Below are 24,300 nucleotides of genomic sequence, written 5' to 3' on the forward strand. Positions count from 1 at the left end.
TCGGCCCGGAGCTTTGCATTGCCCTCCCTTAGTTATGGGATGACGCCAGTATCATGTTCAAACAAGGCTTTCATGTCATCCTGCAACCTTGCCCAGCCGGAGATCTGATCCATCTGGCTATGGACAATCGCATGCATGCGCTTGTAAGAGTCGTCGCCTGCCCGTGAGACATTTTCCCAGGCCGCCGCGGCGCGGGAGGACATCTCTGCTGCATTCGCGGCGCGGCGGTACATCTCTGCTGCTTCCGCAACGCGGCCGGACTAGTCTGCAGCATCGATGGCGCGGCGGGACCTCCGTGCTGCTTCGGTGGCGCGGCGGGGCCTCTGTGCTGCTACTGTCACGCGGCGGGACATGCCGGCTGCTTTCGCGGCGAGGCGGGACATCTCTCGTGCTTCTGCTTCCATGCTCGTCTCTCCCTGGTAGTAACCTCTCGACCCAGAACTCACGCTGGCCATGGAACACGCAAGGGAACGATGTTGAATGACTTGTTTGTTTTTGTGGATGAGGAGTTGAGGAGGAATGTGCAGTCATCTTGGCATAGTAGTATTTATAACCGAGTACTAATACGCTCCTAAGTGGGAATCCGTTTAGGTTGTGATTGGTTTGAACAGGTTTGCAATTAAATATAGCATGGTAGTAATTTGGAATGTGACGAGACACAAGCTCAAAATTTATTGACGGTTCTAGTTTCAAAGTGCAGCACTATTCCCGGATGGCGTAACGTGGGCTCGTGTTCTCGGCCGTGGTGTAGCAGTTTTGTAATATGCCATGGTACTTCTTTTTCTACTGCTGTGTACGTGCAATAACTGGCACCGTCGGATACATATCTTACGGTTATTGGGGCGTTCGACAGGAATAGCCTCGTGGCGAGCTATAGACTAGTCTTTTTTTCACACGCATTACATCGACACATATCATCTCTCTCCCTCTTTCCCACGCACACACCTAGTCTCTCGGGACTTCTCGCACGCACCATATCTAGCTCCTAGGTCGATGCCACCCACATACACTTGTACTCTGAGTTTAGTACGTTATACACGAAGAGAAGAGGTGCACGCACACACTCGTACTCTCTCACATACATCTGTAGCTACGGATTGTAGTGTTCTCAACCATCCGATTGGCTCTATCATAGGTTCCTGTTGCTCCTTGGCCTTGAGATTGAGAAGTTTAAAACACGGAGGCTAAGCTGGAGGGGCGATGTTTTGGTTAATGCGCAGGCCGCACACGACACCAACACGACACAAGCTTCGTCTTCCTACTGCGCAGTCGGGTGAGTTGTCCAAGTATAGACACAACCAGGCCCTCCTTGGTATCTGCGCCCCGACTTATGCGCAGAGAAATTAGGATCGAAGGGAGTACTACTAGTAAGAGTACTACTTTCATGTGTCGCGTCAACTCGCACAAGTATGCAACACTTCCTGAACAAACAAGCATATAAGCTGCTTATACTTCTTACCCAAAGGATCTTTATATCCAACAGACACAAAATATCCATTCGACAATTGGATATTACTTTAACTGCTGATCTGATGTCGAAGTAGTTGCTGCATCGCCACCAAAACCCACCATCTCTTAAGCTAAAGTAGACCAAGCTAACCCCTATATTAATATATTACTAAGATAAACATAAGGCACTGTAGAATCGTTTAGCAGGTGAGCTTGTCAATCTGAATGTGGAGGGATACCGTCCTCGACAACCCAGCCCCGGCTAGCAGCTTGGGCGTAACTGTGAAGAAGGTCAGCTCATGCACGACAACGTCACCGAGATCCTTGGTGCTTGTCACCTCGATTTCCACCTTGACGGTGTCGGTCCTGCCTTTGGGCTCCTCCAGCGGGCCATTCGCCCACAGCTTGGCCGCGTAGTGCGGCAGTGGGGACGACCCCGCTCTGATGCAGACGGCCGACATGGCGATAGGCGCTCTGATGTCGAGCACGTCGCCGACCAAGAGAAACGAGGACAGGCACTTGGAGCCGTGGTTCCGACACTGGCACTTGCAGCTGGAGCACCTTGCCATACTGGATTGTAACATCCCAAATATTCAATTTGGAATGTTATAAATAGATCATTATTGCATTTTTTTTTGCGATCCTCGAAATTCTAAGCAACTCAAGGACCCACAGAGAGAGTTGGAGATTTCACCGTTTTCATATTTGAATTTTATCAAATATCGAAAAAACGAGGATCATTTGTTTTATTGTTTTTCTCTCTGAAAATATTTCATATTAAAATATATGAGAGGGGATAATATGACTTCCCCAAAAATAATGAAATATTGGAGGAAAAATATTAAAAACAAATAAACATTTTTATTTGGGATTTTATTGCTATTTTATTTGCATAGGAAAAATATGCGTTTTTCAAAATTGCATTATAGGCCCAAATAAATGTTCACCTTGTCCGGCATATTTTTAGAGGATGGCGAAAATTTATATTCAGATTTTTCGAATCCGTTTCGTATTTCTTTTCTTTCTTTTTCTGCACGTCGAAATTATTATGTTTTTTAAAAAAAAGTGTAACCGACCTACGGGCCGTATCCGGCCCGGACTCCTCAGGCCCCCTTATAAGCCGCCCTGCCCCCGCAGCCCACCACCGCCGCCAGCCCACCCCGCGCCCTAACCCTAGCCGCCGCCAGCCCGAGCCGCCGCCTCGCGCGCCGCCGTCGCCGCTGCCCGCGCCGCCTGCCGCCACCGAGCCGCCGCCCCGCCGCCCGCCTTCGCAAGAGCCGCCACCGCCGCCGCGTCGGATCTCGCCGTTGACCGCCGTTGACCGGTCGGTTTTCTTCGGTTAACCCCCGGTTTTTTATTTTATTTTCCGGTTTATTTCGTTAGATCGGTTTTTCCGTCGATTTATTTATTTAGCGGACGTTCGTCCGTACGTTCGTTTAAACGAACGGTTTTTGCCAGTTAGCCGCAGACAGCGAACGTTCGTTCGTTAGTCTGTTCGTTAGTTTTTCTTTTTCTCGAGTTTTTCGCGATTATTTTCGATCGTGATTTCTGATCCGATTTTCTTTCTAGTATAACTTTTCGCTCGTTTATCGGAATCAGGCGATTCAAGCGCCTTGATATTCGTCTCGAAGCCCTCTTTCTGTTTAAACAACTTGAACTAGATTTTGGTACTGTAAAATTTGACGTTAGTCCAGAATAGTAAATGGATCTTGTTTCTTTCGCAGTTTGAGTTTCGTTGCTCTGTTTGATTTGATTCTTTTTGCAAACCGGAGTTCTTAAGTTGAACTTTCTGGTTAGATCTTCTTATTTGAGTTATACCCGTGCATCTATGATTGATTGCTTATGTATGCTATTGTTTGTTTGCGATAGAGTTCCCAGAGTGCGAAGCGTGCTACTACGAGTCCCTAGGTTTTGCGGATCGTCAGCAAGGCAAGTAACACATTGATCATACGCTTTCATACCCAGTTTTTATGCATTAGTTCCAATCCTCAAACATTGCATGATTAGGATGTGTTTAACTTGTGGGTTTGGGAAGTAGTTGATGAGGTAGAACCTATTGCCCTGTTTATTATCAAACCCTTGGGAGTTACTTCTACGTTATGCTATTATTGCTATGCTATGCTCGTAGACGTGGATTGGGTTTTGAGTGTATCCATGACAGATGTGAGATTCTTAATTAATGGTTCAACTTAAGGTGGCAACTTTAATACACATCTGGGTGGATTGCTTGTTTGGCACCTGGGGATATACCAATGTTGTCTTAGGAGATCCCGGGGATATACCGTGTGATCCTCCTACGGTCCGCCACCCAGGCTCAAAGGGATCGTGAGATTATTCATGCTAGAAACTTCCGTGTGCAGCCACAAGCCATTATGGGCTCTGGCATAGTTGAGTATGTTGTGTGACCTCTTTCTGTGGTGGGCTAGCAGATGTAGAGGGAAAGTAGGTGTAACTGTCCACCCGGAGTAAAGAGTTAATGCTTCTGAAAGACTGTGTCTCGGTCATCCGTTCTCAAATATCATGTAGTGCGAGAAATCCAACGGAGGAGATCGAGTCTTGTGGGGAAAAGTGCGCAAACCTCTGCAGAGTGTACAATCTAATCATGGTTAGCCGTGTCCCCGGTTATGGACATCTTGAGTATCTAGTACTTGGATTATCCTATTTATCTCATCACTCTAATTTAATTTGTTGGGTTAATGATTACTTTAATTGGGATTGAGATGGGGGTGCCTTCTCAATGATGTTTCAACTACCATGATAGTTAAAATAAAACTTATTCCTTTGAAGTAGGGAAAAATTGGCTTTTCGCAAAAACCTTGTAACCATAGAGCCTCCACCAGCCATATATGCATGTAGTGATAGCATTTATCTGTTCATTGCTCTACTGTGTTACATTGCCAGCATATTCCATGTGCTGACCCATTTTCGGGCTGCAACGTATGATGTTGCAGACTTTTCAGACGAGGAGTAAGGTTCGCTAGGTCATTGCCGTGCAGCTCAGCTATGCCGTTGGAGTTGATGGACTCACTTTATCTTCCAAGTCTTCCGGTGTTATCGTATTAGATGGCCTTAAGCCATATTTACTGTAATAAGTTCTCTTTTGAGACATTCGATGTAATAAGTGTGTGATTGCTACTCTGTTATAAATCCTTCAAGTACTGTGTGTGTCAGCATTACCGATCCAGGGATGACACTGATGCACAGAGACTTGACCGTTTGAGGTCGGGTCGCTACAAGATGGTATCATAGCACACGCTGAGTGTAGGACACGACCACTAAGATAAGCCATAGGTCACTCTTCTCTACTCATTTTTGACTCTTGTCCATTTTCTACTCTTTAGGATGGAGGATTCGAGGAAAAAGTTTGCACAACCGGATGAAGACACACCCTTTGGACGACACCTGAAGGAGGTCACTAGGTACCTGAACATCGGAATACCAAGCTTCACCGGGACCTACAACGCCACTTTACCAGAAGAGGAGCGCTGGATGATTCAAGTTCAAGTTCCAGGAAGGACATTTATGCCAGTCACAGAACCCATAGAGTTTTCCTTTGATGCACCAACCTGGAGTCTAGGAAAGAGCATGGCAGCCCACATCGCCATGGGACGCATTGGCGAAGTCTACAACAAGGATCTCAAGGACACTATCTACCAAATATGTGGGCACCGAGACGAGCAATGGGAGATGATCAGCAGCAGGAAGGACACGTCCATTGCAGCTTTCATCCAGGAGTTAAACAAGCACATTTGACGCCAGGAGAATCAGATGTGTGCAGACATGATGGATTTGAAGAAGGCAAAGACAAGGATCACCGAGCTGGAAGAAGAACTCAAGTCTACCCGCGATGGATATGAAGAGGAAATTGCAACACTATTGGAGAAGAATGATGACCTGATAAAGAAGATCAGAGTATTCATGGGAGACCCCGCGCCAGGAGGAGAGGACGACGATTCCACTTGCCCGGAGAACTACATCATCATCGACGACACCGACTCCGACCCTGACGACAGTGATGATGACTTTGAAGACGAAGCTGGAGCAGACATCATGGAGTCTTCCACCGATCAAAATTTCTAGATGACCACTGATACGTCTCCAACGTATCTATAATTTTTGATTGCTCCATGCTATATTATCTACTGTTTTGGACCATATTGGGCTTTATTATTCACTTTTATATTACTTTTGGGACTAACCTATTAACCGGAGGCCCAGCCCAGAATTGCTGTTTTTTGCCTATTTCAATGTTTCAAAGAAACGGAATATCAAACGGAGTCCAAACGGAATTAAACCTTCGGGAACGTGATTTTCTCAACGAAAGCAATCCAGGAGACTTGGACCCTACGCCAAGGCAGCCAGGAGGTGGCCACGAGGGTGGAGGGCGCCCCCCTAGGGCGCGCCCCTGTCTCCACTACAAAAAAATACACTTCCGTGATGATACGTGTTTGTCACAGTAGGTCGTTTTTTTTGTCATGCATGTACATCCATGACGAATTTATGACAGAATCAAGATAGTCATACCTGTGCTGTCGTAGAAGTGTTCCATGACATTACCAAAATTATCATCACGGAAGTGTCCACTTCCATGACGATAAATCGCGCGTCACAGAAGTGCTTTCGTCAAGGGTGACCGACATGTGGCATCCACCGTAACGGAACGGCGTTAAGCTATCGGGTCAGGTTTTGGATCCGATAACCCGTTAACAGCCCCGACCAATGGGAAATTTCCACGTGTAAAATTCTTATTGGCCGGACGAAACACGTGTCAGCTCGTCAGTGTGTCAGATAGGCGCCTATGATACGTCGACACGTGGCACGACCCAACAAGTTTAAATGGGCCGGCCCAACTAAAGGCCCACAAGATTTTGCGGACCATAATGGGCCGGCCCGGCTAAAGGCCCACGAGATTTTGCGGACCATAATGGGCTGGCCCAGCTAAAGGCCCACAAGATTTCGCGGGCCATAATGGGCTGGCCCAGGTAAAGGCCCACAAGATTTTTGTGTGCCATAATGGGCCGGCCCAGGTAAAGGCCCACAAAATTCTTGCGGATCATAATGGGCCGGCCCAGCTAAAGGCCCACGAGATTTCGCCGACATTAATGGGCCGGCCCAGCTGTAGGCCCACAAGATTTTGCGAACCATAATGGGCCGGCCCGGCTAAAGGCCCACGAGATTTGGGGGACCATAATGGGCCGGCCCAGCTAAAGGCCGACAAGATTTTGCGGGTCATAATGGGCCGGCCCAGGTAAAGGCCCACAAGATTTTTGTGTGCCGTAATGGGCCGGCCCAGGTAAAGGCCCACAAGATTCTTGCGGATCATAATGGCCGGCCCAGCTAAAGGCCCATGAGATTTCGCCGACATTAATGGGCCGGCCCAGCTGTAGGCCAACAAGATTTTGAGGACCCTAGTAGGCCGGCCCATTAACTGCCTGCCATGTTTTGGGCCAAATGCCGGCCCATATTTGATCCGGTCCATTAATGGCCTGCCACGCTCCGGGCCTAATAGTGGCCCATATGAGATCTGGCCCGTTAAAGGCCTACCACGTTCTGGGCCAAATTACGGCCCAGATCAGGTCCGACCCTTTAAGAGGCTTTGGGCTCAATTATGGCCCATATCAGATTCGGCCCGTCAACTGGAGACTATGATGTTGGGCCCACTTGCTAAAGGCCCACTTAGTAATTCGGCCTGATATTAGTTTTGGGCTGTTAAGGGCCCGTTTAACATTTCGGCCCTATATTAATTTCAGCCTGTTAAAAGCCCGTCATATAGTTGGGCCTAACTATGGCCCGGTTTGCATCCGGCCTACTAAAACAAGGACCGAGACAATTTTTCGGCCTGTTAAAAGCCCGTGATTTGATTCGCACAATCATGGGCCGGGGTTCATTTTGGGCTGCTGCTGACCCGTGAGCTGATCGGCACGTTTCAGGCCCAACCTACATCGTGATTGCATGACGGCCCGATTATGTACCGTAATTTTATGGTTTGGCCGGTTTACTGCGAAGACAGGATATATATACAGTAAAATAACTGCAGCATCATGAATAAGAAAAAACCTAGACTATACAATAAAGAAATTACGGCATATTACATCCACTGGGCATCAAAGTTCGCCACTATGATAATAAAGCACAAGCAGACAGCAGATTACATACACTGGGCATCAAAGATCACCACCAGTGCAAATAAACACGCCGACAAAATAATATACAAAACCGACAGCACTTCAATAGAGTTCAAGAAAGGTTAGCCCTGCTGGGGAGCTGCAGCGCAAGCAGCTGAGCAAGATGATGAGACTGCGCTTGTTCAACACTTATATCTTCCTCACTCTGAAAGATAAACAAGCAGACAGATGACAGGTTTTGCACATAAAGGTATCAATGCTGACAATTCATCACATTTCTTACTGACGAATAAAGTGACACAGTTTAAATTTGCATTAACACAATATGGTATTGTTTAGGTCAAGACGTGGCAGGAAATGACATTGTGAAGGAGTTGGCAGCTTCACGACACCACTGGATTACAGATTAAGAACTCATAAGTATCAATGGTTAGTGTGCTGTCAATTTATACCATTTCAGATTGGCAAATAAAGAGACGGTTTAAATAATAGTAGAATGATATGACATTGTTCATAGTTAAGACATTGCAGAATATGACATTGTGCTGTAGTGGGTAGGTTCACCACACCACTGGATTACGGATCAAGAACAGAAGCATACATGCAGTGCAAAAGAAGATCACTTGCTCTGTATAGTTTAATTTACATGGTATGAAGAAGGAACTTGGTTGTACAATTGAAAACTTAAATTGAGAAAGGACAAACTTTTGTTTATGAACTACATATAATAAACTTTAAACAAGCAATATGATGCAAACACCAAAAATAAACAGCTATTGCAGTCATGCCTAACCAAATATATACAACAAAGTTTGAAGTCTTGAGATGGACAAACTTACATTATTGGTGAAGACAGGCTCTATAAAGGCCTTGTCCATGCTGATGGGGGGGCATCAAGAAGTTTACCACAAAATCTTCTTCAAAAGCATTGCCTTTATTCTACATTTTGTTAAGAGTAAATATAGATGTGATAATATACGAAAAAATGGAGAATATTTAAGATAAGATGAAGAGTGATGCTACATAACCAAGTAGCTATAAATGTAAGTGCAGCGATATAGGCAAAAGGTACAGCCAAGAGCAATGCACAGCTAAACTTCTTCAGTACCAACCTTATGGTAAGAGTAAATATAGATCTGATGTGTAGAAAATGGATGGCAAAGGAAAATAAGCTGCAGAGTGATGGTACATGAACACCTACCTGTCATTATAAGTACACTCATAAAGGACAGCATGTACTTACAAGAACAATGCAGAGCTAAAAAAACATTGGCATTGGATATATTCTACACTAATGTAACCATTCATACAGATCAGATAATTTGGAGCGAACAATTGATAAGCAAGCTATCATGCATACTGCTGTCACATAATGAACCAGGTATGTATGCAAGTACAGTGATACAGGACAATAGGTACTAACAAGAGCAAAGCAGCGGGCAGCATATTTGCGATATCCTGTCGTTCTTGTCAAACCGGAATTCTTCTTCGAGCAGATTTCCTGCAAAAAAGATCCGTAAGGCACATGCGGAAAAGTAGAAGTTCAAATTGTCATGTGATTTCATAGACAGTACCACATCTTGGGAACGAGACCAGTGCATAACAAGGTTTTTCCATTCAATGTCTTCTAAATTTAGCACAGGAGACTTCACTGGAAATTTGTTTATAGACTTGCGATCAAAGTGTGATTTCCTCAGGTAACACCGATACTGCTGCAATGCTTCCTTGAAAAGCACAAGCAAGCTTTGCTCGTCATGACTATCCAGATTGACCCTCGCCTAGTTACAACAATGTAATGTAAATCATTGATGTGTTCAATCAGCAGAAAACAGGAAAATAATAACCATGAATATAGCACTTACACGTAAGTTGGACAGGAAGAGGTGAAAATGGTGTTTGTCTTCACAATAATCTTCCCATGATGGGAATATATGCACGTAGTCCCTAACAACATTGAAAGCATTGTCTTTTAAACTAGGAATAAATGGAATGGGGTTCCAATTTGCAGGAATTGGCCGTCTTTGCAGTTGGGATAGGTCTTCGGCCGGTGGACTTGCTGTACTTTTTGCTGGAGTGGGATTTTTCTGTGGTACAGCTGGTGCTATGGCAAATGAAATTGGTATACCTTTTGCTGGAGTGCAGGTCCTGTGTGGTGGGGCTAGTGGTGTGGCCAGTGAAGTATGGGTACAGTCTGCTGGAGTCGGTCCTACGTTTTGTGTCACTGGTTGTACAGCCAATATAAGTGGGGTGCTGTCTGATTTCTCCGGCACCACCACGTTTTTCAAGGACTTTGCTGGTGCTCCTTCAGGTTCGGCAATCACCCTCTTCCTTTTTGATGTCTGATGCATAAGAACAGCATTTGAGTGGAAAAACATGGTATGATGACAGATGGAATATGTATTGATAATGGATGGGCATGGCATCTCGACATATATGATGAGTAAACTAAGCAGATGGCGGTGCAACAAAGTAGAAGAAATGCAAGACAACATATGCAAGATACGCACAATCAATAAAACCTTGCCAAATTAGAACAGGCACCTTGATGGGTGAACAGGACAGGCAATCTGCCTTTGACTCCTCGAGGTTAGAATAGTCATTAGGATGATATTCTGAACAAGAATCAACAGGTGGGGAGCGTACGAGTTTCATTGCTTCTAGAATGGCACTCAATGGCTTGGTGCCAATTTTGTAAGTCATTGCAGTGTTCCACAATATTCTTCTGATGCGCGGATTCTGATATTCACTGTAATTGCGTATGATATCTGAGAACCATGAAAACATAAATAGTTGTGAGATTATCTTTGTAATGCAGATGAGTTTCTAATATAGGGGCGCCCCTGTAAACACTTGTGTGCTATCACTGGATTCTGATGAGAGAGCTCATTTGTGCTGTAATATGGTGCGTGCATTTATATAATCTGGCACAAGTACACAAAAAATAGGCTCCAGAAGTAAGGATAGCTGGAGATGATAGGTTCATAATATACTGTATAGAGAATTTATTGCCAAACCATGATAACAAGAGCACACAGCAACTAGGCAGATCATAGTGTACATAACATTACACCATAACCAGGATATATAAATCGGGAAAGTGGAACTGGCTGGAAATTACGGTGTTGTATTGCCGCTAGTAATTGAAAGCCTATCGATCACGTACAGGCCAGCTCTATCAGCTGTTGACTGCAGATGTCCCTGCTCCTCTTCCTGACAAGGAACATACTGTGCTTCCCATACAGAACACCGCACGGGCCGCCGGCCGAACCACTGGCCCCACCGCCTGCGTTCCTCCGCCACCCCCACCCCCACCCCCGCCCCCACCCGCGTCGAGTTTTCTTCGTTCGACGAGGCCCACCACCGCCCCCACAACCACCGTCCCCACCCGAGCCCCTTCGATCGCACCGGCGAACTCCAACGAGCTCTGAAAATCGACTGACCCAATTTTGAAATTTAGTCTACTGTGATTTAACTAGTGTGGAATATAAAAGGGGAAAACCATGAGCATTGCAAGTATGGTGTTGAGCGTGCCATGGAGGATCTGAAGGTGCAAACCGGACAAAGGCAACTTCGCAACCAAGACAAGAAATCAGAGTAAAGCAGTGGCGATCTATTTTCTTGCTGCGATAAATAAGTTGAGCAGATACGAAAGAGTACCGCCTCTGGTGCGGCGCCGTGTACGCATCTGCTGAGAATTTGACGGTGCTGCGGTAGCGATGGCTGTCGGCGGCATGGAAGCAGATCTAGGAGGGTAGACGGTGGCGGCGGGGCGCGGTGGACGAGACGGTCGTAGGAGCGGCGCCGACAAGGTGGACGACGGCGGGGATGAAGCAAGAGGACGGTATGCAAGCATCCCGGTCCGAAGCCGTGGATGAGAGAGGTCGATCTCTTGTAATGGACGGCGGCGTCGGGGTATCAGCTCCGGCATGGTGGAGGAGGACGGCGGTGGATGGGGTGGCGGACGGCGGCGGACGGAGGAGGGTGGGGTGGAGAGGGTGTTTTGGCGCCCACGGAGTACGAATGGGGAAAAGGGAGGTAGAGAGGAAGGGGGAACCATGTATTCAGGGCGCGCTTGTCTCAAATGCGAGGAAATTTACAAACTTAGCCCCCGTTTCAAATTTCTACTACATCACAGCAACACTAGTCGGTTGGGGATAGGACGGTAATCTCGCATACACCGAATATTTGCCGACTAGAGTTTGTTTTTGGCGCCCACCGTGCATGAATATGAATCGGGGAGGGAGTCGATTTCGGCCGAGGACACACTGTGTTTTGGCGCCCACCGTGTATGAATCCGGGTGAGAGGCGGTTACGTCACGTTTGGGTGAAATTACAAACCTACTCCTATCGAAACCTATAGAAATCCAGCATATAGGCTTTGCGTGGCAGGGATAGGCAGTAGTGATTTCCATCTCGCAGATTTTGGTTTCGGGCGGTTATTGCAACTTTCCCCGCTTCATTCAAATTTTGCAGAGTGCACGTTTACCGTGCCAACTCAATTCGAATCCCGTTTGTATTCTATTTTTTTTCCGGGCGGGATCCATTTTCAATTGGAATTACATTCTATATACATCATTTTTTTATATATACTTTCAAAAGCACAACACCATTTATACATAAATATGGTTTACAAATGGCATGATCTCAGATTCATAAGGTTGTATCCATCAATTTGGATTTTCAAATATTTGAAACCACTTTATGTTGAAATCCAATGTATGCATTCCTCGCTAACTGTCTCCAATTAATGTGTGTTTCATGCGGGTTTTTTTACTTCTCAAACATGTATAATGTGTTTCACACACGCAACATATAGTGTAATCCCGTTTAGACATTAATTGCATATAAACCATGCATTGTTTGTAATTGAAGAATCTATGGATCACCAATATTGATAAACTATATAACATTACACGTGTGCCCAAATTCAAATGAATATGCATGTTTGATACACCAATTTGCGTTATGATATTATCGATGTCGTGATCTCCAGTTTAAATATTTGAATCCCCTTTAATCCAGATATTCGTCTCATATAGCTATCACTCATGCTTATATAGGACTATCTCTCTAGACATATACGCGTCCATCGTCTCTCAGGTATCTCTCGTGCTACCTGTATGTCGACAATGATCTTTTATCTTCGTAACACACTGACGGTAATCTCTCCCTCGACCTTCATCACTCTATCTCTCTCTAAGTATATCTCGCTCCCTGCTATGTGTCTCTAACTATGATTCTCCATGTGGAATCTCTTTCTCTCACACAAACACAAAACTTTGTCTCCCGGGGTCTCATTTCTCTCTACTATTCCCATGTGTGCCACTCGCACACCCCTCATACAGAGATGTCTTTCGCTCCTTAGATATGAGAACCTACGACTCTTCCTCTTCAATATCTCTTTCTCACACACAAACACAAACTCTGTCTCCCGGGGTCTCATATTTCTCCATTGTTCTCCTGTATGTCGCTCACACACACCCTCTCTCCCTAGAGATATCTTGTGTTCCCTCATATGTCTCTCTAGCTATCACTCTCGTTGTGAAATATCTTTCTCTCTCGCAGACACAAAACTCCGTCTCTCAGGATCTCATTTCTCTCTGATATCTGTTTGTATGTGACTCACACGCACCCTCTCTCTATCTCTCTCACACCCACACACATAACCCAGCATTCTGATCCACTATACTCCTATCTCTAACGCACACTAGCTAGCATCTTTATCTTTCTATTTATCTGTTTCTCCATCAACCTTCTTTCTCGCCCTCACTCTTGATTCCTATCACGCACACTACATATGTTTCTCTCTACATGCAGTCAAGTGCCCTCTCACACACATATATAACTTCACCCTTTGAACCACCCGACGGTCATCTCCAACACCCGAACTAGCGGATGTCCCTCTAGCTAGCATCTCCATCTCTGTATCTATCTGTAGTTTCTCTGTCAACATTTCTTTCTCGCACGGAGTCTTGCTTCCTATCACCCACACTATATATGTCTCTCCATACATATGCATTTATAGGTTGGTCTCTTTTGCACAATCGTTGCGCCTCACTCCCTCTGCTCGCCATAGATGCATGCTCCAGCCCACGCCACCATCTCTTAAAGACAAAAACACATGCTCAATTGTCGGGACTTCTTCCATGCATTCTCACATGCATGCATATTGTCATACCGATCCGTCTCTCCCATGTCGTTGATCTTATGACTTATGTCTTCTTTCTTTTATCTCGATCATGCGCGCGCACACACACACACATCCCACGTATACATGTATACCTCTCACACATGCACGTTCAAGGTCTCTATGTCTCCATACGTAGTTAATTACCCTCAATCCTAACGCCACATCGAATCGTTCTCCTCTTTTGTGCACATAACTTCCGCCTGGATAGGTAAAACACACACTCACGCTTAACAATCTCCTTCTAGCTAGCCCCCCGCCTCTCACTCTTCCCCTATATCCCTGAAACCAATAAGACCATCCCTTAGTTTAATTCCCGCCTACATGCACCATCGATATATAGTAGTCTTCCTCGGTGTCTCTCGAACAAACACGTTCTCTCGAAGTCGACTCCTCTCACGCGCACACACCTTCTCTTCCCTCTCTACGGGCATTTTCTCTCTCGCACCCCATCGTTGGTGGCCTCTGCCATACACATCACCTCTCTATGATGAAAGCCATGGACATTTAAATTACATCCGCCACAGAGGACCCCGCGACACACACACACATACACACGCACCCCCCAACACACACACACACGAAGACTCCATCTCTCTCTCTCACACACACACAAACACACACACACGCAAGCACGCACGCCCCCCCACACACACACTAAGACTCCATCTCTCTCCCTCTCTCTCAAACACACACAAACTAAGACTCCATCTCTCTCTCTCTCTCTCTCACACACACACACCCCCCCACACACACACTAAGACTCCATCTCACACACACATGCTCTAGGCGGAGCATTTGTTCCTACCACCCTTCATCCAACCTTACCCGTATGATGAACAATCACCTTTATTTACTTGCATAACATGGACAAATTCCACTTTACTTTAGTAGTCAGCAAACATATCATCTATACCCTTATAAAAAAATGAGTTGGTGGTGATGGTGTGCCCGCCATCTTGTAATACAGACCGTATGATCTATATCTGAGGATAGAAAGCAAACTATGATAATTTTACAAAAGATACCCGCACCTCTCTCCACTTCATTATCTCCCGCAACCTCATTCTCAGCAATTAAAAAAGGAATAAGTCTCTGGAACAATCTAGCATGCATGGTGGCCGCTGCCGCCTGCCGGCGCTGTCCATCCCCATGCCTCCGCCCATTCCGACCACCAGTCACCACCACGCTCCACTCCTCCTAGCCTTATCTCTCATCTTTCATTTTTTCGATGACATTCTCGAGATACCAGTTTTCCGATAAAATTCTCGAGATATCATTAGTTTTTACACATGGGATTACTCCTGCATGGGTCAATCACAACAGGTGTTCTGTAAAAAATGCATATTGATGTTCCATGCAATGCACGTGAATCTTGCTTGTAATTATATAACGCAAATCACGAGCAGGAAGTGACATTTTTTTGACACAACCACGTTAACATGGCCACGTAAATCACTAGCTAAAGTAAATACCATTATACTTATATCCCGATGCAAAAGGTTGAGTACATGTCCAAAGAGTAGAGTCGCACACACACACTCTGTCTCTCAGAATCTCTCTCACACACACCAGTTACGTGACACCCACTTAAGCAGACACGTATGTTACAATTTGTGCACCCGCGGGTACACGTGATGCTGCGCATTTATTTAAGCCGGAAGGTGAACCCAAACAGTAGCTGCATTCATTCCCCTCCCACCGCCTCTTCTCTATTCGCCGTCGCCCGGTAGCCATGGGCCGGCCGAAGGTAACAACATACGCCATACTCCCGCCGGAGCGGCGCTTTAATATGGAAATTTTAGTGGTCATGCATGCATCTTTTTGTGCTAGCACTCCTATATAAGGGTTGACCGGTCGCTTCCCGCGGACGTGCGCGGGCGGTGGAAGAGGAAGTAGAAGGGAAGCGGGCTATGGAGTAATGTTTTTTTACCACAATTTCCTTGGAAACTGAGTGCAATAATTGAGTAGTTTTGCAAACTACCAGTACTACACCTGAAACGGTTCAAAACCTATACTCCCTTGCCAGCGCGCGCTTCCCGCGTGAAACGATCAGCGTCGCCCTGGAGCGTTAGTGCCACATTAATGCTCGGCCAGAGCGGAGGCGACCTCTCACTGGCGCCGGCTTTGAAGTGGCGCGACGGCCGAGAGAGCGCCGCTTCCCGGTGCACGCGACTGCTCCGCGTCGAGACTGGCCATAGGCCCTGTTTGGATCCATGGGTTAGAGTTAGTTTGAGCTAGTTGGGGCTCAAATAGCCCTAAACTATCCAAGCATGAGGGTTTAAATTGGAGCAAGTTGCACCGAACCCACCAAAAAAAACTATCCCACCCAAGAGGTGCTAACTGGAGATAGTTCTCATTGGGACCACTGAAAAATCACTTTTCTCTCTCCAGGAAGTGCATTTATTGTCAATCTAACCCTGTCACCCAAACACCTCTTTGGCTACAGTTAGTTCAGGGTTAGTCATGAGTTAGTCTAACCTCTAGCTAAGTTAGAGTATCAAACAGGAGCAGTATAGGACATGCAAGTTGCTCAAAGCATACTGGCAAATTCGTACGTGAAAGGATTTTTTCTTTTTAAAAACGGAACATGAAAGGAATTTTTTTAGAATGCTCTTGGCATGTCGCTAACATGTGATAGTTAACCAACCTCAATAGACGGCAGAAACGCCAGCCCGCCGCACTTTGATAGAGACGAGGAGGGAGAAGCGATACAGGCTGCTGGATTACTAGAGATAGGTGTCGCACGGAAGCCAAGAAATATGGTGATAGTGTGGGTTAGCCATGTACTAGTATGATGTAACTACACTGGGCTGCCGTGTTTCGTACTCTTCCAGTCCACTGTGGAGATGATTGGTTAATTTTATATCGTTGAATAATATTAAATATTATGAGTGCAGACGCTCCACCACGAGGTTCCTTGCTCCTTCTCGGTCGTCCGGAATCTATGTTCTTCCACTCTATTTTTTTTACGTGAGCTTTGTTCATCCTTTTGCCAACACGCGAGACATGTAGCATCAAGGTGCACGTGTTATGCAAGGATCGTTCCATCTATATGAAGAACACGTGGGACTGGACGTACGAGACGAACATGTACCTAGGAGTGGACGTACGAACCTGAGTAATGTAGCGCAGTAAGTGAAGTAGAAAGGCACAAATGGTATGAACATGCGTGGCATATAGGGTGTGTTTGGTTGCGTTCTCGTCTCAGCATAGTTGTTCCCTCTTCATGCATGCTCAACTCAACACCCCTCTTCATGCATGCTCTCTTCATGCATGCTTCTAGTGTATTTGTGCTAAACTAGTGTGGACTCATGCACCCTCCATACACTCTACCAAACACCAAAAGTAGGTCGAGAAGGGAACTCTTGGGCGGCATTTGTCTCTTACTACGTACTACCACTAAATGTTGTACGTGCAATGCACGGTGATGTTATGGAGTACGTGCCTAAGTACTCTACTACTACTATATTAGTTGGAGGCACATATTAACTTTTATATTTGTTTACGTGTATGCCCCGAGACCTTCCAACTAGACGTGTCTTTGTCTCCAGGTCGCACTTTGTATCGTTCATACCACTAAGTACTACTACGTGTGGTCTCCGACCCAGAAGTGGAAGAAGTGGAGACGCTCTACCATGCTGTTTTTTTACGCTGGGCTCTACCACGTTGTTCATGTCCCACTCCTTTCGCTGACGTGTGGGACATCCAGCACGTGCCGTGTTTGGCACCCTTCGTCGTAAGAGTTGAAACGCTAGCATTCATCAGAAATAAAAAATAATTATAAATCGGCAGCGATACTATTTTTTTGCGAACCAATCAGCAGTGATACTATACCACGCGGTTTCCTTGCTCCTCGATATTGGAAAGAATACTTCCGTTCGCCAACATGTGGGACGTCGACCATCCTGGTCCACTTGCCATGCACGCAGAACTCCAAGGGAGTCACCCAGGTCGTCGCGCCGCAGTAACAATGACTAATGAGCCGTCAAATCACAGGCCCACTTCCCACTTTGAAGTTGCTTGGACGAAGGAACCATCATGACTTCGTTGAATTCCGCTTCTTGAAGAAAACTACTGTACCAGCAGTACTACTAGCTACAGTAGTTACTACAACAGAGGCCTCCTTTCGTTCATAGGATAGGAATATGAAAATCATAGGAAGTGAGATGACATGCATCTCAATTTCTATAGAGAAAGAGATGCCATTTGATGCTTAGGATAGGAATTTTTCCATTTAGTCTAGGCTAATGTACTGGTAATTTGCTCTAAAAACTACAGTAGTAACTAGTAGTACTGGTACATGCTCGTACTCAGACACACACACACACACACACACACACACACACACACACACACACACACACACACACACACACACACACACACACACTAACTACTAGTACTACTACTTCTCACATGCTGGCCAAACGCCGTCGTTCTCCTTCCCGGCTTTGTCGGCGACACCCCACCGTGCTTGGATCACTGCCGACCTCTCCGCAGCAGCGCGTGCGTCCTTTTCTTTCTTGCGGCGGCGGGCCTCTCTTTTCTTGAGTGCTTTCTGACTTTTCCGCTCCCTCTGTGCTGCTTTGGCCGCCTCTTGCTCTACCGCCCATTTGGCCTTGGCATCTTCAAATTCCTCCCACATAGTTGTGAGGTCGCGAGCGGCGATGAACTCGGCACGGCGGGATGCCATCGCTTCCCTACCGTTTTGTGTGCGGTCGTGGGCGGCGAGGAACTCGGCGCGGCGGGATGCCATCGCTGCCTTACTGGTTAGTGTGCGGCGAGGTGGCATGAACGACGCTTGGTGAGAGCTTTGGGGTGGAGTGGCCGGACAACCGTATAGTGCATTGGTTTTTCAAGAGCTCAAGGACAGAAGACGAAGCAAATTTGGATTCCCCTTCAATCCTGGTCATTTATTACCGAGTAAAATGCATTGGCGGTCATCGAACTTGTCTTGATAGCTCACTTTGATCATTGTATACGAGATATGGTGATTATACGGTCACTGGCTCAGCGTATAGCTCCGTATTTGTCTGGTTGACCAGTCAAACAGTCCGCATGCGCCTCATCAGCTCGTGTTCTTTATCTATCTACGCGGGCCTACCTGTTAATGGAGAAAGAATACTATAAAAACCAAAATTATGCTAGAGTCCGGACCGCTTCCGGAGCCAGCTCTCACCGCCCTGGCCCCTCAAGACGCCAGCTGCCCGCCGCATGCATGCATAGCAAGTAGTACTCCTTATGTGGAGGAGAGAGAGGCATTGACAAAGTCAAGGAGTGGGCTCTGCAAGAGCCCGTCTCTACACGTGCTCCTAGGTATAAAAAATTAATTCTAAAAAAGGCATAAAAAACAATTGTGTCTTAAAAAAAGAAAGGTAAAAAACATTTGAGAGGAAATAGATAGAGAGAAAGTGAGAAAAAGCTGTAACCTGGGCATTACATGAGGAAGGATGGAGTGGTGCACATGCCAAGTTCACTAGGCTGCCGTGTTTCACACTCCTCCGTCGTAACAGTGGAGACAATAGCTTTCATCAAAAATAAGCAATGAATACTCGTTGCTCGTCCTCTATATCGGAAAGAATACTTTCATTCGCCGACATGTGGGACGTCGACCATCCTGGTCCACCTGCCATGCACAAAATTATCCTGGTCTACCCCGGTTGTATCGTAGGCCCAACCTTTCCCACTGTAAGTTGTTCGGACGAAGGAACCATCATGACTTCGTTGAATTCCGCTTCTTCAAGAAAACTTACTGTACCCGCAATACTGCTACCACACGCGAAGACTGGACGGCACTGTACCACGTCATATCACTGAAACCCACTAGGCCAAACTAGCCCGCCTAGGTCATCTATTTTGGAACGGAGGGAGTATGTCTCTGCACTGCTATGATTTTGTGTTGCACGTCATATCACTGAAACCCACTAGGCCAAACTAGCCTGCTAGGTCATCGATCGCTAAGCCTACAATTTTAGGAGCTAGGGCTATTGGTCAATCGACGAGGGATAAGTACAAGCGTACCACGAGCTCATCAGCCCCAACGTTTCTCTTCGGTGAGTGTTTTGCAAGTACTATAGCTCGCACAGTAGCTAGCCTACTAACACCAAGAATCATCAAACAAGCCCTGCTGATATGATAAATAGTTCAAACTTACATCTAATCATGCCATATATTACATCAAAAGCTAGTGAGGATACATATGTTTCCATAACTCGGAGAGGGTTCGCATGATTCACTATCAAACAAAAGTAGCAAGATCCGCCCACACAAGACAGTGAACTAGCCCTAAGATGGTTTGATAACACACATCATTCTGGTAATTAAACATAGGGCAATGCAAACTACCCTGAAGGATTAGCGCGACCAACTATTTCTTGTCATTGATCTCTCGGGCAATGACCACAACACGGGCAGCGGCATGGGAATCGATTTCTGGGGCGATGTCCGCAGGACTGACCGCGACATCGGAATCGATCTCTGGGGCGATGTCCACAGGATGGACAGCGGCATCGGAATCGATCTCCGGGGCGATGCCAACAGGACGGGCCACGACATCGGAATCATCAAGGACATCCACCGACACCTGCACAACCCTAACATATTAGCAAGCACATTGCAAATAATCAAAAACCACAACTATGGTAATAAGCCATTATTTTTTACCTTGTGCAGCTCACCAGGGGATCTCATCCCTCCGGGGGCCATCTCCTCGTCCTCGATGGGGGCCATCACCTTGCTAGGGGAACACTACTTCTCAATGGCGACTATCTCCTCAAACTCGGTCTTGAGTCTCACATAGGTGGCAATCAGAGTTCCTGGGGTAGGCACGGTGGGGCCCTTGCTGTTCTTCCAACTTTCTTTGAGGGGTTCGTCCGCCAACGTCCTCAACTCTTGGGCCAGTGCTTGTTTCTTGGAGTTCTTCGTCTCCATGGGTTGGCCCGCCAACATGGTCAACTCGTTGGTCGGTGCTCGCTTCCTGGAGATCGCTGTCTCCAGTGGGTTGTCCGCCGGCAACTCTTTGCCTAGTGCTCCAGGATCCATCAATGAACTAACAAACAAAAAGCAATCGAAAGGAAACCACAATCACAATGAAAACGAGAAAAGAATAGGATGTGAGAATCGGTCGGTGCTTCGCAAAAACAAGATTCTTGGAATGAAAATATAGCAGCATAACTGATTCGCCCACCTTTCCTTCGTCGGTACAGAAGAAAAATGGCAGAAGTGAGTAGCCTGGTGTGAGGTTTTCTTCAAGAAAGGGAAGAAAGGGCTTGAACGAGCGTTCCAGTGAAATGATGGTTGCTTCGTCCAGTCCAACTTGGAGGCCACCTTACCACTGCTGGTAAAGGTGTGGGTTTTGTGATATGACGGGTCATGACGGCCACACAGGGGTGACAGGTGAGTCTCGACTGTAGCGCCTCGCTGTGATTTGGTGGATGGCACGCGGGCCCGGATGTTTTGAAATGTCCCGCATGTAGATAGAGCGGCTAGTCATATAGGAGTGCTCAATATTGTGCACCGCGACCAAGGCGGAGAGGAAAACGAGAGAACTACGTAATTAATGCATGAGTTTAATTAGGGTAGTTTTGTAAAGTACGAGATACATTCCTCCAATCGCAAAATGCCTTGGTTCATGAGATTTGAGATTTGAGCCCTATAAACCGGAAGGGAGGGAGTACTGCACACAGTGTAGTCTAGTCACTTGTTGAAATCTCTAGAAAGGCAAGTACTCCTTTCCGGTTTACAGGGCTATACTACTCCCTCCGTCTAGGTGTGTAAGTCATCTTACGAAAACCAAATACTAGTCCCAAAACACTTAGGCGCGGTGCATTAACTTCTACCTTGTTTCTTGTTTCTTGACATATCAACCAATACTAGATGAGAGGTGTGCATGCTTTTAATGACTTGCAATGGCTAGTTCATTGCATGAAATGCTATTAATTAGCAAATAAACATTGGTGACCCCAGGAGGAAACGGTGCTAAGCGCGTGGACCTATGCAAGAGCCTGGCTAGTACTCCAAGGAACTGCACCACGCGAGCGTTCGCAACTGCCATGTTCGGGTTGCGCTTGGCTCTTCGCCTCTTCGAGAAGACAGGTGGGCCCAACAGGTGGTTGGCCCTCCTGTCATGCAGCCAAAGGCAGGTGCAGTTAAGGCACCGGAGCTCAGTCCGCGAGGGAGAGGGCGTCGTAGTAATCAAATTTCTCGGTCTTGTACGAGTTGACGAAGATAGGGGTTGCTTGCTAGGGTTGCTCACTACGTATATATAGGCCGGAGCCTCCGCGCTTGCTTGCTAGGGTTGCTCTATTCACACACTCTCATCCTCTCCAGATCTAAACAAGATAGGGGTAGTAACACTATCTTTCTCCCTTCAAAAAACACTGGCTTTCTATCCTCACCGCTGGTTACAGATCCGGACGTATCCCCCTCCGCCGGTGAAGGGGAGGAGGGGCAGCGTTTAGGCCGTCGTCGACAGCGAGGGAGGAGACCCACTGCCGGCCGCACCGTTATCTCTGGCCGAGCGCCGGCGCGGGAGGTCCTTCGATCCCTTCGTCGTTGCCTGTGGGCGGATCCGGCCTCCCACCGCCCACCTATTCACATCCCGACGACCTTCAGGTATATCTTTGTTCGAAACCGCCTTAGCTCTACTTCCCCAGCTCGCTACGTCGCTGCATGTGCATCATTTTCTACCTCTCAGCCCCTCTCGATCGGATGGTCCAACGTCACATATTTTTTTCTTCTATTGTTAGAGGTAAAGGTACTTCATGGAGTCGAATCTTGTACTCCCTCCGTCCGAAAATACTTGTCATCGAAATGGATGTATCTAGATGTATTTTAGTTCTAGACACATCCATTTTGATGACAAGTAATTCCGGACGGAGGGAGTACTTGGTTCAAACAAGAAATAAAGTGGGGGTGGGGGAATTTAGTATGTACATCGCACTTGGTACAAACAGGAAGGAAAGGGGGTGAAAGTAGTACAGATTGGTCATCCAACCGGTCTCTTGGTCGAAAAGGGAAATATAGGGGTAACGCTGTACACAGTGGTATGACCAGGACTAGATTTGCTATCCACACATAGGAGTAGGTGGCTAGAGTGAACAAAAATAGGACCAACCCAGATATGTTTCTTGGATGTTTGTTTCTCGGGGCAACAAACTATGAATCACCACTTTATGCCCCTGTTTACGGGACTGGGATCAAGTGACATGCGCTACGGTGACATGCACGGTGACATGCGGTTCAAATTCGAATTTAAACATTGCGAAAAAACCTGAAAAAAATCATGCATGTTCACAGCACATACTAAGATAACCCCTAAAAATTTCAGATCAAAATTCGAAACATACATCGAGAAACAAAAAAAAGAAATCTGTCATGAATAGTTCCCGAATGGTTCTATGTAGACTATTCACATCTGATTTTCTCTTTTTTATTTCTCGATGTATGTTTCGAATTTTGATCTAAAATTTTTAAGGGGTTATCTTAATATGTGCTGTGAACATGCATGATTTTTTTCAGATTTTTTCGCAATGTTTAAATTTGAATTTGGGCTGCATGTCACCGTGCATGTCACCGTAGCTGCATGTCACCTGATCCCAGTCCCTGTTTACGTACATGGTGCTGGACTGCTGGTGCACCCACTGTCGTAATGCTTCCGGTAACATGAAGCATTGCTGACGTTTTAAAATTTCTACTGTCCTTGCGTGATTGCCATGAACATAATTAAGATGCTTCTTTTCATTTCGTGTATGTTTCGTATATTCTTGTTGACCAGCAACTGTTTACTTTCTATCTTTTTGTGCAGATAGGGATATCCATTTCACCTTGTTGCTATTGTGACCTTTTGGTGAACTGCACAAAACACTTTTTTTGGAATGCGTGTCTTGTGCAGTTCAACTAAAATGTCACGTGGGCAACATCTCTCAATTTTGGTGGAACTGCACAAAATGGTGATTGGAGTTTCCAAAATCTCTGTCAAGTTCTACTGGTAATCTCGTGCAACATTTTATTAGCCTTTGCAAGATGAGCTGTCACTGTCACCACAATGGCACTTTATTTTAGTGGAACTAAACAAAATTATAGTTGCACCTTACATGAGCCGGACAGCCAACCTTAATGTTCCTCAATTTTAGTGCAACTACTAAAGAAGAACCAGCCAGCTCACGAGAGCAAGTACTTCTTGCTAGCTGAATGATGCAATCTTTGCTTCATTTCAGGTGAACTGCAGAAAAAGGAGCATGAATTGAATCATGGTACTCCAGGCAGGCCTCATCTGAGTGGATCTTCTTCTTGTTTGTGCTGTGCAAATAGGAATACTCAACTAATCAAGATTGCAACGCGCTTGGCCTCCCGTGATTTCTATAGATGATATTGCCTTCTACCAACTTGATGCTGAACTCCATTCCATTCAGGATAAACAAAACTACGAGATGTGCAATTTCTTGGGAGAATCTTGCACTTAACAGCTTGCTTCTGTTGTGAGAGAGGCAGTCCTCTACACAACTCCATTGTACACTTCCCTCATGGAGCTCCTTA

General features: G+C 46.2%; 1 pseudogene; it reads right to left on the minus strand.

The window, feature by feature from the left end:
- Window positions 1–1,649: 1,649 nt before the first annotated feature.
- The window catches only part of LOC141029156 (uncharacterized), a 71,290-nt pseudogene continuing 48,639 nt past the window's right edge, over window positions 1,650–24,300 (minus strand).

The sequence above is a fragment of the Aegilops tauschii genome, chromosome 1 (genome assembly GCF_002575655.3).
Source record: "Aegilops tauschii subsp. strangulata cultivar AL8/78 chromosome 1, Aet v6.0, whole genome shotgun sequence".
Taxonomy (NCBI): Eukaryota; Viridiplantae; Streptophyta; class Magnoliopsida; order Poales; family Poaceae; genus Aegilops; species Aegilops tauschii.